Source organism: Vidua chalybeata, chromosome 2 (genome assembly GCF_026979565.1).
Source record: "Vidua chalybeata isolate OUT-0048 chromosome 2, bVidCha1 merged haplotype, whole genome shotgun sequence".
NCBI lineage: Eukaryota > Metazoa > Chordata > Aves > Passeriformes > Viduidae > Vidua > Vidua chalybeata.
In genome coordinates this window covers 63,021,590-63,037,366 of record NC_071531.1, presented here as the reverse complement: position 1 = coordinate 63,037,366, position 15,777 = coordinate 63,021,590, and the positions used below count along the sequence as shown (strand labels likewise).

The window sequence follows — 15,777 nt, the reverse complement described above, 5'->3', positions numbered from 1 at the left end:
TGAAGATTCCAAAGGATGTCAATAAGCTTGGACAGCACTTTCCAATCTAATTTTTAAAATAATTTGCTCTGTATGCCACAGTTTGCAGTTTGGGAGAAAACAGGTGGAAGGTCTTTGCAATACTCTAGAAGCCATAGGATACATTCATTTGTCAGCGATCTCTGGGGTGCACGGGTCTTTCACAAGCCTTGAATGGTGACACAATCTCACTGCAAGAGACTCATCAGCCCACTCAAGAATCAAACACTTGAAATCATCTGAGACAGTTCCTCCCATGAGTAGTCTAGATTTGCACTGAAATCTCTGCAGGAAGTAGGGAGAGATTTTTTTTTCTTTTTGAAGAGATTTTAACTGGAGTGGCACTTTGGAACACAAAAAGCTCTCAAACATGGCTGTTGGATTCTTGCTTATTAAAGGCTGAGCCCTTAATGAAGCCCTCTCAGAATTGGTGGATTTCATGCGTATGTGAACTGAAACACATACCCATCATTAAGCAACAACTCAGGAACACTGAGTAGTCCTTTGTCTTCATCTTCTGATGCCATTCACAATGCTGGACCCCTTTTGTCATTTAATGAACAAATTTTAAAAAACCCAAATTCCATTAATAAAAAGGTTTTAAAATATGAGCCAACAAACCACAACTTCTTTAGGCTCTCGTCACTCTTAAAAAAATTATCTCCACATGTATCCAGCATTTTCAAAAGACTGGGGAAACAGATGGGTTTCTCCTGAGCACTCTGGGTATCAGTGATGGCAGGCTTCTGTACACAAGCACATACTGGCTCTGCAGCTTACTATTCCTTGTGCTCCTGGAATGAGTACATCCTACCACCTATGGTCATTATCTATGACCAGAGTTCCTCTGCTGACGTAAACTGCAATGTTGTGGCGAAGGAAAGAAGCAGACTTAACTGTGGATGTGCCAGGTTATTCGATCAACCCTACCTTCTACATACTACTATATGAACTCAGAAGAGAGACTCCTTTAGTTCAGTGGGTTCTAAGGACCTATTTTTCCATGATCAGTATTAACACTGTCCTGAATTCTTACTATTTGGGATGTCTATGAAGTTACAAGTTAACACTGCAGACAGCTTAAAAATTTCCCCCAGACAGGAAAATTTTTTCCTCTGGAACATGAGAAGTGGAAGATGAACTCACACACCTGTGCTTCAACATCTTTTCTGTTTTCATTGCATCAGATTAAATGACTCATCCCAATCCACAACTAAAACTGGATTTGTGAAAACTGGCTCTTGGTAACTCTTTCTGGTGTTGGCATTAAATACCTCAGTTTGCTTTATATCACAGTTAAATTATGACAAGTCAAAAATTTGACTAAAGCTTAGGAAGTGCAAATGAGTTCTCATCATTGTAAACATTCTCAGTACAAGGGCAAAGTCAGCTCAGGAAAAAATACACCACTTCCACAGTCAATTATCTTTAATTCACACTTCCAGTGCACAGGCCTATCCCTGCAGGAGAAATCCAGAGACATAAGACAGCAAAGGCAGACTCCCAAAATGTAAAGGCAAAGCATTCAACATAAACCATTTACACACTGAATATTTTCTTGAAAAGAAGGATGCCTCAGGACCACCCATGGCCAACTTCCAATACAACACAACCAGCCAGAAAAAAACCAAAGAAAAAGAACTGTAGGAAAACATTTGATGTAGGCATTCCTAGGAAACACTGAGGTCTGGAAAGAGAGCACTAACACATAAAACACAGGTTCCCTCTGCTGCCAAGTCCCATGGTCTGTGATTCAGCTCTCTGAGTGCATATGAAGATGTGTGAGTGAATATGAGAAGTGTGGAAAACATCTGCCTTTTAATTTGGGGGTTTGTTGTTATCAGTTATTCTTTTTAATAATGCTTTGTACACCTCAAAAATACCAAGTAAAACAGTAAACTGAAGAGCTGTAGTCAAAAACAACGTTGCCTTAAGTAGAGGATATTGGCCTGTACTGTTTCGTTAGATCTCCTTTTGGCAAGACTTTCTGGAGAACCCCCAAGAAAGTACCAGAGGCCCATAAAAACTGAAAGGAGAAGTTCTCTTAGTAAAATGGGTTATTTAAACTTTGGGTTCTCATCTTGCTTTTAATATTACCTATGTAAAACTCACATTTCTTAACCAACAGTCAAAGAAGTGGCTTCATAAAAAAAATTCCAACAGTCTGGCTCCAGCTGCATGGTGAAAACTGCTCTTGTAGTTCTCCAGCAGAGAAAAACCAAAACAATAAACCTCCAGCCAACATAAAAAAGCCACTTCACAAGTAAGCTACACCTCAAACAAGATTACAGGTAGGCTTTATGGGTTTTATCTTCCTATCTTTATAACCACAGAGAAACAAAGATGGAAATATTGTTTTTCTCAGTTCTTTTGATCACTACTGGGAATCTTTGCTGATTGTTTAACACATACAGAATGGAGTATTGTGAATGCCTCCATACTTTTAATGAGCTTTACAAACTGTATGATTATGCTTATACAGATATTCCTAGATGGAAATACAGATACAGGTTCAGACAAGATATATCTACATCTAACTATGTATACATGTCAGGTCATAAACTCAAGGTTTTACATCCAGCTGCTCTGCTACAGAAGAAGTGGCAGCTGTGCCCACAAGACAAGTCAAGATATAGTTTACTGAAATGAAACTATCAATACAAAACTATTCATGTAAAGAGAATAATTGCTGATGAAATCCCTTTCTCTACATTTAAGGAATGGATCTCTTTGAATAGAGGAGAATTTTCCATTTTGTTCTGTTGATGGGTACAGCAATGTCATTGAGGTTTATCTTTTTAATAATGATTTGCTGTACAGTCAGTTTTCAATTAAGGAATTGATCATGTCCAAGTAATTGGAAATGATACAATGAAGTCAAAGATCACAGGATAGTTCCTCTTTGCTGTAAATTTGGTTTACTCAAATGTAGCAAATCTGCTTTCAGTTTTTCTTGAAAGCTGATCAGAATCCCTTTTCTGTTTACATTAGGAACCACAGCAGAGAGATTTAAACTACAAAGCAGAACAGTAACAGCCACCTTCCACCTTTTCACTTTCCTACAGTGAACTCACTTGTTGCAGAAGGAAAACTATTTGCCTGTCAACCCTCCCTCAAACTTTTCTTTGCTCAGAACATTCACCCATCACCTGGAACAGAGGGGAGCAGAAGCCAGATGGACATGACACTGACCACCCAGTGCTGATGAATTAATAATGAGCAGCCCACAATGCACCCAAACAGTAACTGCCAAGTCTCCTTACTCCTGCTGTGTCCTTATGAATGCAGCTTTCTTTGAAAACATCCCGGTGAATACAGCAGCTGCCATCTCAGCATTCCTTCAATCACACTACTCCATGGCAGGTAAGTGGCTTTGTCAGCCACATCTCTGCCTGCAGTTACCACTGGGCAAAACACACTGCTAGAGACACCAGGACAGCTGAACAGCATCTCGAGCCCTTCCCTTCCCTGCACAAGGGACTACAGGAAGCCGAGGGTGGGCAAACCTCCAATGCCCAAGAGGGACATCTGTGCAACAGGGCTGGCAAGTGCTTCCAGCTACAGCATCAACCTCAAGGCACTGGGGGTTTTTAAGCTCCAAATTCCTTTCCTCACTACATAACTCAGTGCTCTTCCTATGTCACCAAAGCCAGCAGAGATTTCACTTGAAACAGCCTCAGCTGCCTTCAGAGCAATGCCAAGCTTGGGGCCACACATGGCCCCGTTTGCTCCACAAAGCCCACTTTCTGCACTGCCAGCCTTCTCTCCAAGGGCTTGAAGCCAGGGCTTCGGCACACCTTTCCATCTGCAAGGCTCACACCTGCAACAGTGGTGAACTGACTCCAAAGCGGCCTAAAATCATCAGGATTTATTTTCCATAAGATCAGGATTTATCAGAAGATGCATAATAAATAAGCAAAACCAAAAACCAAACAAAAAAAAACCACACCCCCCCCAAAACCAAACAACAACAAAAACGAAACAAAAAAAAAAAAAAAAAAAAAAAAAAAAACCAAAAAAAAACAAAAAACAAAAAGCCCCACTCCAAAACAAAAAAGGCCCTAAAGACTAACTCCTTCCAGGTATTATTTAGATGTTTGCTCTGAGATTGATACAAGAGTGTCTGTGGAGAGGGGGGACGTGACAGCAGATGTATTGGGCAGCACACCTTGGAGATCGCCTTTTTTGTAATAAAAGCTGTCATCAGTTATTGCTATGCAAGTAACAGCACACTGAGTATACTCATATCTGCAAGTACTCAGGACATCTCCAGGCACAACTCCAGAGGCTGTGTCCTGAAGTCCTAAGATCTTGCTAGGTCTTTGTGGTACAGAGCATTGTAGACTTGAATTTAATGTGTTCAGCTTCAGAGACATCTTTAGAAAGCAATGTGATGCAGAAGAAAATATCTCCTTATTAAAAAGGCTGTGCTTTTAAGTAATTAGGCTTTTTCCTAGACATTCATTAAAAGATGACGGTTTCCTCATAGATAAGGTTATAAACAAGCTGAGTGTGGTAATCATCACATACAAAAACCCAGACCCACAAAACCATCTCTCTAGAGAAGAGAAGCAATCAAACAAAACAAAAATCCCAGGTTACTTTCATTTCCACTTCCCTATCTTGTTTTGCCAAGGAAGCCCAAAAGTCTCTATTATGATACCAGAGAAAAGATATATAAATATATATGGCTACACCAAGCTTAGACTCAAAGCTAATTTAAATCAGCATGCATGAGAGGTAGGAATACAGACCATTACTGAACTAATGACACCTTTGTATTTAATGGGTTTTCTTATTCAACCTCAGACAATTTGAGATTTTGCCTTTCCTGCTTCATGGAAAAGCACCCTTCACAATGCAGATAATGACCTACAATACCTATACCAGGCTATGGAAATAAAATCTTATAGAAGGAGAAAGATCCAGAAAGAGGAAAAGCAAACTGACAGCTTACATAATGCTTGAACACCTCTACTGAATCACTCTATGACTTCATTCTGGAGCAGCTCTTCACCACAAAGAGTCCCTAGCAAAGCCGAAGATAAATAAAATAGGTAAGTCAGGATAAATAAAATAAATACATTCAAGTTTGTAATTTCACATTTTGTAGACCCTAATTGAGCATCCTGTATGCATTCTTATCACTTTGAATGGGTGTTCAGTGAAAAAGACTGACTTCACTGGTTTTTTAAGTGCTATCTGAAAAATTCTAATGCAGTTCTTACTGCTTTGCACAATAAAAGCATACTGAAATGCAGTGTTTTAAAATGGTCTCACTGGAGAAAGTATAAAATAAGTAATTTGCCAGAAATCATACTGTCTACTCTGTTGTATTATATATACAGTGAAATTACTAAATCAGAACAGCTGGGATACAGTTTAACATGTACAACTTTTGCATTTTGTACCTCTATCAAACTTGTTTATTTTATTGTATACACATATTTACAAGAGCTAGGAGAGGGGAATTTTACCCTTGGAGAGAGACTCTTCTGAATTATGAATTGCTTTATGACATTAAATCCTAACAAGATGCATCTCAGAAGACCATTTATGCTGGAGCCTGCTAGAGCTCAGTGTTAAGATGCACTATATGCAAGCTCTGTATCAGATTAGAAAGCAATTACATCACTCAGTGAGTGTTTGGTATTTGACATTTTGCTTTCTCTGGACTACCTGTGTCACATAACTTTTCACAGGCCATTACAGAAATTTACATCAGCAAAGAGAATTTCCTACTTTTTAGGCTACGGAAGTTATCTTACATAGACAACAAGCCCTTATTTACAGAGGAACAGTCAACTAAAATTAACTCAGATGTTTTCAGTTCTTATTTCAGGGAGACTTGTTTACTCTCAGATAGCTTAGGCTTGTTCCTCAACACCACAAAGCTCAGAGAATGCCAGGGAAACACAGCTGTACCAAATGTTGGAATTTACATCCTTGGCATGTGACTGTCAGCGTGTCACAAAAACCAGGCTGATATCTGATCAAAGAATCCACAAAGCTGAAGCCTCGTAAGACAAATAATTTAGAGAGTTCACTACTTTGATTTAGGTTAAATGGATTTATGAGCTTAGAAACAGGACTAAGTTACTGTAATTTGAGCAGCTGAGCTGTGTAGCTGACTATACATGTGAACTTTGGCCTACAGCAAAAGCCAGGTCAAGTACATTTTTCCCTTATGAAAGTCAAATGATAGGAGATTTGAATGGAGAAAATTTCACGAAAGAGGATTTATGGAGTCTACTCACTCCACCTCACCACTGGGACAACAGCACTCCCTGCAGAAGCTGCAGATACCCAATCAAAAAAACATCCTTATCCCATGATCTGCTGCAAGGTCCATTCCACAGGAGCACCAGACTGGTGCTCACACCGTAACACCCACCAGGTGTCCACATTCCAGAGAGGACTGACCTTCAAGAATTCTCCACATGTGAAAACTCTGCATGGTGTGTCCCACCACATGCTGGCCACATACCTAACACAACAGATAGCTCTTAATGCATCTCTCATGATGACACAAAGGGGACACAGCAGCACCTGCTAGGTGACTGCAGCAGACTGCCCATTGCCATAGAAACAGTGGAAGGAATTTATAAATATAAATATATAAAAATAAACTCTCCTACTACAGCTGAAGTTTGAGATACAGGGATGCAGATCAGCATTACACAGCCCATTTGTTCATGACTGAACACACTGTTAAAAGGCTCTGACACATCATCAGATGGTGGCCAGATACTGGTGATCCAACTCATCCTAACTCAACAAAGTTGTTACCAGTAGTCAAAAGCAAACAAGGATTATCTGGAGTTCTGTGTGTGCCCTGCACACCTCAACTTATGCTTAAAGGAGAATGGCACAATACTGGATTGGCTGAGGCTTAATTTAAGACAACACTAAGATATAAGTTACAAGCTTGAGTTGGAGGAAAATGAAGAAGCAGGCATCTTCCTGAACAGTCAGTATTAGATGCCATAACTAACCAACACAATATTGAATCTTGTTACCTATTTTAAGTCATAGGTCACAACCCCAGCAAGGCCACCTTATCCAGCTGACTACACTGATTCACAGTACCTAGAGGATCTGATCCATGTTATCGATGAACTCCTTGTGCCCCCTGAGCTCTAAAACCATCACCTCTGGCTTGACAGGAGTGAAATTTACCTACCTTCTTCCCCCCATCAGGAAGATTGGATGAATGGCAACTGCTGCTAAATCCAATGTTAGTTAGAGTAGCTATCAATCTCTAGCGAGGAGATTATTCCTGGGGGAGACATTATAGTCTGGAAATGCTGCAAGTCAGAGATGTCTGCTCAAGGCTGTAGCCAAGGGCTCAGAAGCCTCCCAGGACCCAAGCAGGCACCCTTTCCATGAGAAATAGAAGTGAAATGGAGATACAAGTAACTGGGAATTGAATAGCCACTTCCAAGGCTCCTCATCTATTTGCTTAGCCCAAAAGCAACGACCAAGCCTGCTAGTGCTTCAAAGTACATCAAGTTTGAGAAATGCCATTAAACATGTGGGAACTGCAAGCAGACCTGCAGGTGTATCCCTGTAGCTCACAACAGCCAGCTCACAACAGGCACAGCAGAGGCTCAGGTTCATGTACTGGCTCACTAAAAGCCACTGGTGCATCAAGCATAATCCCCAGGAAAAAGCTTTTTTCAAGAGAGAGTTGTACAATACCAAAACTTTCTACGTTTCTCATATGGTCTTCAAATATTCAAGCAACAAAATCCTTGACCTAAGCATCTCACAGCCTAAAAATAGTCTCTGACACAGAAGCCAACCTCCAACTGGAAAAGGTTCTCAAAGAAGCCAGAGATCTGAGAACTATTTCGACTCAGCACAGTGTGTTTCATGATATTTGGTATAGCTCAGAATCACATAAACCAGAAAATGCAGTTGCCCCCAGACTTTTAGAGGGTTATCCACATGAACTGTCTGAAAATCAAACAGAGTATGTAAGTGAAGAAAATGAAATGCTCTTCACCATCACTCCCCTCAATGGATCCCAAACCTTACCTGGTAACTCCTAAGATAGATTAAATCTAAGAGGGTGAGGAGGAAAAAGACAAAAAAAAGGAAAGTAACAGAGGCGTAGCAACACATCTGAACACCCAGTGACTTGCTCATGGATATACTAGAATTAGGACAGATTGTTGCTACCTGCTTTACACTACATCAAAGAGAGTGAGAAAGGACTGAGAAGAAAGTGGGTTTATCCTGAGTTTCAAAAGAAATCTTCCTCCTTTCTCCACAGCTTCTCCCTCTGAGGAGAACATGATCAGCAGTAAAAAAAGCTGCTCAGATACCTAATTGATAATAAATTTCAAAAGAAAAACCTTGAGTTTCACAGGTTAATTCTCTCGTGAAACAGAATTTCTCTTTAAGGCAAAGCTTGGTGTAAGACATACTAATTTGTCATATTATCCATATAAGCAGAAGTTACTTTCACTTGCAGGTTGATATAGCTTGGACATGTTTACAAACACAGCTGTGAAACAGAAGTTGAAAAAACACTCATATTTCCCTATGTGTATTCCTGGGCTCTTTCAAACTATTCTGAACTCCTGGGCCCAGCCTCTTTGCCCTGCCAAACTTCCCCAAGCCAGCCTATGGAGCTACTCCCACAGATGCAGGACTCTTGTGGCTGATACTGCACAAGTCTGCCTGTACACTGGGCATAACAGAGCCATTCCCTTAGGTGTTGGACTTAATGATCCTTGTGGGTCCCTTCCAGCCCAGAACACTCTGGCCACAGTTTGACAGAACCACAAAGATACAAAGAGAAAAATATTGGAAAAGGCTCAGATTTTGCTTCCATAAGCTCAGCACCTGGAGGGGAAATTCTCAAGCCTCCTATGTAAAATGCAAGATGAAAAAAAAAATATATATATAGTAAAAACCTTCATATGTATGTTATCTTTTATATATATATACACAAACATATAACCTGAACAAACAAGAGACCACAAAATAAGGAAATGTAAGCTTTCTGTGAAATCTTTCATACTGTTACTTCATACTTTACAAGACACATTTTCTTGTTAATTTTTTTTATTTGCAACAGCAACCTACATGTTATCTATCTATCTATATATATGTATATTTAAAAATAAATCAATACACTAATGTCTCAAATTCTGCAAACAGTAATAACGTGAAGCATTTTGACTTCAGCATGGACACACATATACCTTTTATTATTCTGAACTGTTTCAAAATCTTATCTGGATTTATTTAACTACATACATTCAGTGGAATGTTCCAAAATAAAATTCTGCACTGCCACCCTTTCCCTCAATAGGCACTCCTAGAAGTAGTGATGCAAACCTGCCATTTCCTGACTCAGCAGACAGGCTCCCTGTCAGTGCACTGTTTAACACCACAAAGAGTCCTGTTAGTTCCCAGTCCTACTCCCGGCCCCAGCCTGCAGAACAACAAGCGGATAAACAGATCACAGCTCCATCTCTGTGTCACCAAAGCTGCCCACCAGGTTTTGCCTGCAAGACCAGTTTCTGTGCATGTGACCCATTTCCCTTTCTCCCACACTGAGCACAACAGGATAGCAGAGCTGCCAGACAAGGCAGAATCAAGCCTAAAATTAACTTTATCAATCACAGTAAAACCGTAGGAAGAACACAATTAACTCTGCTCCCCCAAGCTGAACTGTGCAGGACAAACAATGCACATTCCTTTCATTCTTCCAGCTTTTGCATTCAGCAGATTTGTCACAGAAACCCTATAACCAGCCTACACCCAAACCTGGTGGTTTTTTTTTGTTTTTTTTTTTTTTAAACCTGATTTTTGCCAGGAATTCCTGAACATTCTCTTCCACTTCCCACCAATGTGCTTCTGTAGTTACTCCACACACCAGCTACCTTCAAGCCGTATTTCTAGTTTTGCAGAAGCATTTTGGTGGAATGGATGGACAGGTGTCCAAATACCACTGCAGCATTCCTATGTCTGGAACTATAACCACAGCATTTAATAGCCTGAAGTAACTGTGATTCCAGGTGGTTAGTGCTTGGGAGTACAATGTACTATATCTTTTGAGGTCTGCTGTATTCAGCTCAATGGGATCCTTATCTTGATCTGATTTTCTTTTAATGCCAAAAATAAATTGGAAATGAATACACTCTCATATCAGAAAGAAAGAAATAAAATTATAAATCTTCTCCATTGTTTTGTTTTTACATCATTTGACAGATTTCAGTATTAAAAAATAAAAGTTCTTTTACAAGAGACTGGAAAACAGTACAATGAACAGAAAAATGATGACTATTAATTCTTCTTAATCCTACAGAGCACTAGTAGATACTGAATGATGATGCATGAGGGGAAGAAGGAAAGAAACATAAATAAAAGTTTAAATCTCTCTGAACAAAATATTGAAGCAAAAAGCAAACAACATCCAGAACACTAAACCAGAAAACCTCCACCCCAAAAGCCATAGCAGAGCAAAATACTCAACATCAAAATAGTTTTTTCTAAATTGCACCTGTCAGCTTCTAAAATCAACTAGAGTGACTACATCTATTTTCACACCTTGTGATTAACCACCAAATTATAAAAGGTAATCTAAATAATGGGCATCAGATATTAAAAAATATCTATGTACAGACATCTTCAATTTAACATTAAGGAATTATTTTACCCCCAAACATGCTGTTCCAGTAACAGTCAACAGCTTTGCAGTCTCTTCTTTACTGGCACACAAAAATAAAATCTCAGAACTGTTTTCCTAACAAGTTATCTTCAACTTTTATTGGACTGATTCCCGACAGAAGTCCTAAAGTAGAAAAAAAAAGTGAAAAACTTATACCCTAGGTAGTTTGAGAATCTAGAAAAGCACAGAAATGTGTACAAATAAAAGGCAGAAAAAATATTTTACTAGTTAGTACAGATAAGACTTATTTTCAGAAGGTCTACATTTACCCCCATTGTTGTGTGTATTTTAGAAGACTTTATGGATACCCTCTATCAGGCTTTCCATTAAAGCCATCCACACTGAGAGCAGCAGGATTAGCCCATATGTAGAAAGGTTACAATCAACGTAAATGACCAGAAAAGAAAACAATCCTTCTCCAAATGTACCTGGTGCATTTGTATCCATACACATTTTCAGTGTATCAGCTCTGGCAGAGTCAACGGTCTTACTGAAAAACACCACCTGAGCAAGATTTCTCTTTCAAACTAATTGGAAGAAACATAGGGACTCTCAAAGTAAGGCTGACGTTCTTCACAACCCCTTCTCCAGTCCAATTTTGTTTCAAAATGGGAAGCACTGCATTTAAATTCAAGAAATTAAATATATACCAGGTATGATTGCAAGTCCACAAAGATGTATTCAAAACTAGACTTACAAGAACTGGTTTCAGGTAAAAATAATCCTACTTGGTTTTGTTGTTTTATCTCAGGAATACATCATTAAAACTATACTATGGTAAGGAGTTTTACAAACAGATTACATAAACTTGCAATAAATGTGTAGATTTGTAATGCTTTTGGGATATTTGATAATTTTGATCAGATTGTGCCTTCAGTACATTTACATTCCTATCCTTCCTCTTCAGGTTCACGGAAAGAGGTAAAAGACCAACTTTCAAGGCAGTCCGCACATAAATTTGGGTGCAACAACAAGGAAGCATGCTGGGATGGGAGCTTCATCTTCCTGTGGATCAGGTAGCATTTTGCTGACAAGAAGACAGGTAGCCCATATGCCTACATAAGGCCTCACGGCTTTCCCAAAAGCTTTTCTCATTTAGATTTATGAAAACAGATCTGTTTGGATGCTGCTTAGTGACAATGCCAACTCTTTTGAAAAGACAGCTGTATGAGGATAATCTTCCTAACACAGGAATCTTTAAGTAAGTGTGCCTGTCAACAGGCACCACTTTACAGTCTCCCCCAAATTCTGGATCTTATTATGCAAGTTTGTTATGTTTGGTGCTGCAGGTCACATTGACTTTTCCTGTAAAAACTGAGAGGCCATGGAAGACTGAACATAGCACTGGAAGTGTTGAAAGGGTTCTACTCCATTATCTATCTAGTTGGCAACCCAGGACATACATCCTATTCCAGCTTTCTGAAAAACAGGAAACAATACCTGTTAACTACCCAGTGAAGAGTCACAGTAATGCAGTCCATAAGGAGCATTAGGCGTCAGGTAGGGATTATTATTCCCCAGTGCCAAGTAATACATTTGTTTCTGTACTATACAGCAGAAATCAGCTTTAAGTTCACTGCACAAGTAGCTGCTTATGATGTAAAAAACTAATTGCTTAGGTATTCAAAATTAGTTGCACCGTATCAGCGAGTGGCCAGTTACAAACCACCTGAAAACAAATCAAACTTACAAAGGGTGAAAAACATCCCCATTTTTTTAGGAAGTGCTGATGTCTTAGGTCCTACTTGCTTTGTGCAATCACTCAGAGGGACAAGTATTTATATTAATATGTGGTAACTGAAAGCATCTGTAAGAGTATGTAAGTACTTTCTCCCCACCTCATAAGAGGCATTTACAGATACCACAGAGCTGAATTTTAAACAACACTATTAACTGGAATGCTGACAGAAAACCAAAGCCACGGCTAAAGCCGGCTGAAACACAGCATTGTTTCCCCCTCCATCAATATCACACACAGACCAACTCAACAATTATCATCCATCAGCCCTGCCTCTATTCCTCAGCGTGAGTTCCAACACCATGAGTATCCCCAGAGTATCGAAGAAAACAGGATGATCGTAACTGCCTTGAGAGATTGATGCAGCAGCTCGTCATGACCCTGACAATGATTTCAGTAATTACTGCTTTTTTATTAAGAGTTTCAGAAAAGTTGCTTTTACTCTAAAATAGAGTCAAGCTACTTAGGAATGGATGCTGCTTCCTAAAATCTGTCCTTCAGTACCTGTGAGTGTGTAAGAAGGACTGGAGTACCTATGATGTCTTCATGGCTGGCAAATATGCCAGCGGAGCCCCAGAACATGCCCATCCTTCTGGAGCAGTATCAGGGCAGTAGTCAGACCACCGGGATGGGCAGTTGATAGCAGGGGAAAGGAAAGTGAATGCCACCCTTCTCAGCAGTGCACTTACACCCTGCCTCCCCACTGCCTGTTGTCACCAACTCGCGAGCGTTAATATTTGGGCTCCGTTTCAAATACACAAGTCAGCCCTGAGGTCAACAGAAGGGAGCTTTGGTGGAGAAGCTATGCCTACATGCAAATATTCTCAAGATCAAGACTTAAGAGCTGTGGCCTTTGAGCTCCCACTTGCTGAGCACTTCTGCAGACCTTGTGAAACTTTCATGAGGTGGGTTGCACAGAGGAGTTCCTCGTCATACAAGCTGACATATTTTTTTAGAAACTGACTTTCAGCAAAAGGTGCTAGCCAAAAATAGTAAGTATTATTAGTAGTAATATTATAAAAAGGCTAAAGACCATGGGATGAAGAACAGATTGATTTTGTCTTGGGGAAAAAAAAAATCTGGAAAGCAAACTTTTTTCCCTGACACAGCCTCTGATTAAGGGCAGAAAGTAAGGGAAAACTGGCTGCAAAAATCCTGATTTCACAGAGGCTGCTCCAGAGGTATAGTCAGAGGGGAGCACAGCACACTCTTAAATATCTCATCTTGGTGTGCAGCCAGAAAACAGATATGCAGAAGCCAAAACATAGCATGCTAGGAGTTGCCTAAAGGCAACTCTAACAGGGACAAGTTTCAAAGTGGTTCCAAAAATCCATCAGGAGAAACTACCTTTGCTCTATGGGGCCAATCACAGGTAGCAAACCATGCAGCTGGGCAAGCTGTTATCACTGCTGCTCAAATGGAAATTGATTAACTTTTCTTTGGAGGTGTTCACTGAAGAATACAAGCCTGCACGTTAAGACCAGGCCGAGCCATAAAGGTTTTTCAGTGATTTTTGTAGTGAGGAATGGTATTTCTGTCCTAAAGTGAGGTGGTAATACCCAAATTCTTGTCCTAAAACACACTTTGAAGTCACAGTGTGTTCTGAGCACATTGCACAGCAATGTGCTTGTATCATCTCATAATTAACTGTAATTAATATACAAACATTTCCAGACTTAAGTGTAGTTAACCATTAACTTGTATTTGTACACTGTGTTTGTTGAATAGCATGATATTTTCCTTCATTCCTCAATGCTATGTAATCATGGAATTACAGACCTTATCAGAATGCTCAACTAAAACAGTTTTTGTGGGGGTGGGAAGAAAAGCCACAAATACCTTGTTATTATTTAAACTTCTTAAAATAAAAATGACAATTCTTAATAAAATTTTATCAGGAAATGAAATAATTGAATGGGGGACTACTCATTTACTCCAATCCTCAGTTTCAGTCCTTGTGCCTACACCTGCGTAGGAAAAAGTGGCATCAAGACAACTCTTCAAGTTTCCACCTGTATTTCCTTACTATGCCTGGTCTATGTACATGCCTATTAGACAAAATAAGAGCATATTCTGAGTCTCCAACTTAGCCTAAATGTAATTTAGTTGTTTCTTACATAATAAAAATGTATTGTTACCATATTTTAAAGCATTTGCAATAATATTCAGTTTAAAAATGAAGTGAAAAATAAAAGTGAAAAATAAAAGTGAAAAATAAAGTGAAAAATAAAGTGAAAAATAAAGTGAAAAATAAAGTGAAAAATAAAGTGAAAAATAAAGTGAAAAATAAAGTGAAAAATAAAGTGAAAAATAAAGTGAAAAATAAAGTGAAAAATAAAAATAAAGTAAAAAAATAAAAATACCACAACAATACAATGTAAAGAACACTTTTCAGTATTTTTTGCCTATTCTAGCAGTAGAGATAGTCAACAGCAGAACATCAAGGATGACTGTAAAACTGTTGTATACACAAAATTATGCATATTCAATTGTTGGCTGTTTGGGCGGATTTTTTTGGGAGAGGGGTTGGTTTTGTGGTGCTAGGATTTTTTTTTAGGTTTAGGTTAGGGATTTTAAAAAAAATTGTAATTAATAGCACCTAAATTGCAGGTTTATGCAGTCATATCTATGCATGCTGCCCTGTAGTCTATCACAAACTGAAGTGGTACAGATCTCTACCAAATTAAAGAAAGTGCTTGATGCAGAAATATACCACAAGATAAACAGAGATAGCCCATCAATCACCTGGATGGGATACCTATTATAAACAAACAAATATCTAGCATCTATTAAAAGTCTGGTTTGCTGCTTCTTCACAGCTGAGAGGGAAAACCAGTAACAATTCCAAAATCCAGAATAAGTTTCAACTAGTTACCATCAGCACCCCACTTTCACATGGGATCTGTCCATCTCAGGCTGTAAAAGCTCTGCTACAGATAGTCCATCTCTTTGGAGACTTGATCTACAACTTTCAGCTGCACTAGAAGGGCTTAACCAGTGTGAGGTATTACTTTTATGTCTCTAGTACCACCTCATGTAGAGTTTCTGCCACAACTCAGTTAGGGAACCAAGTCTTATTAAATAAATACAGATTCTTTATCCCCTCCTTAATTCACATGCAAAAAAGTATGTGTCATCCAGCATGATGCATTGGCACAAGCCATAAATAGATTGTGTAGTTGCACATTACCTGGAAATACAAGGATGGAAATGAGACAGACTGAGATTATGACTGACTTTACAGGAGTCCAAATAAACCAGTGAAATTAGCACTGGTATCATTCTAAAATGAAGTATTAGTAATAACAGCTGCAATTTAAGCATTTCACCAGTC

At 39.1% G+C, this 15,777-nt stretch overlaps 1 protein-coding gene across 5 annotated transcripts in view; it reads right to left on the bottom strand.

Moving 5' to 3' along the window:
* The window catches only part of BBX (BBX high mobility group box domain containing), a 134,660-nt gene that overhangs the window by 73,197 nt on the left and 45,686 nt on the right, over nucleotides 1-15,777 (bottom strand). Inside the window, exons 1-2 of one of the 5 annotated variants that reach the window (XM_053936268.1) lie at nucleotides 6,442-6,510; nucleotides 4,976-5,047 (exon numbers count right to left, since the gene is read on the bottom strand). The exons of the other annotated variants lie outside the window; for them this stretch is intronic. The gene's annotated coding sequence lies outside the window, so the exon portion shown is untranslated. Of the gene's footprint in view, nucleotides 1-4,975; nucleotides 5,048-6,441; nucleotides 6,511-15,777 lie in introns of those variants that run through there. 5 annotated transcript variants of the gene reach the window in all.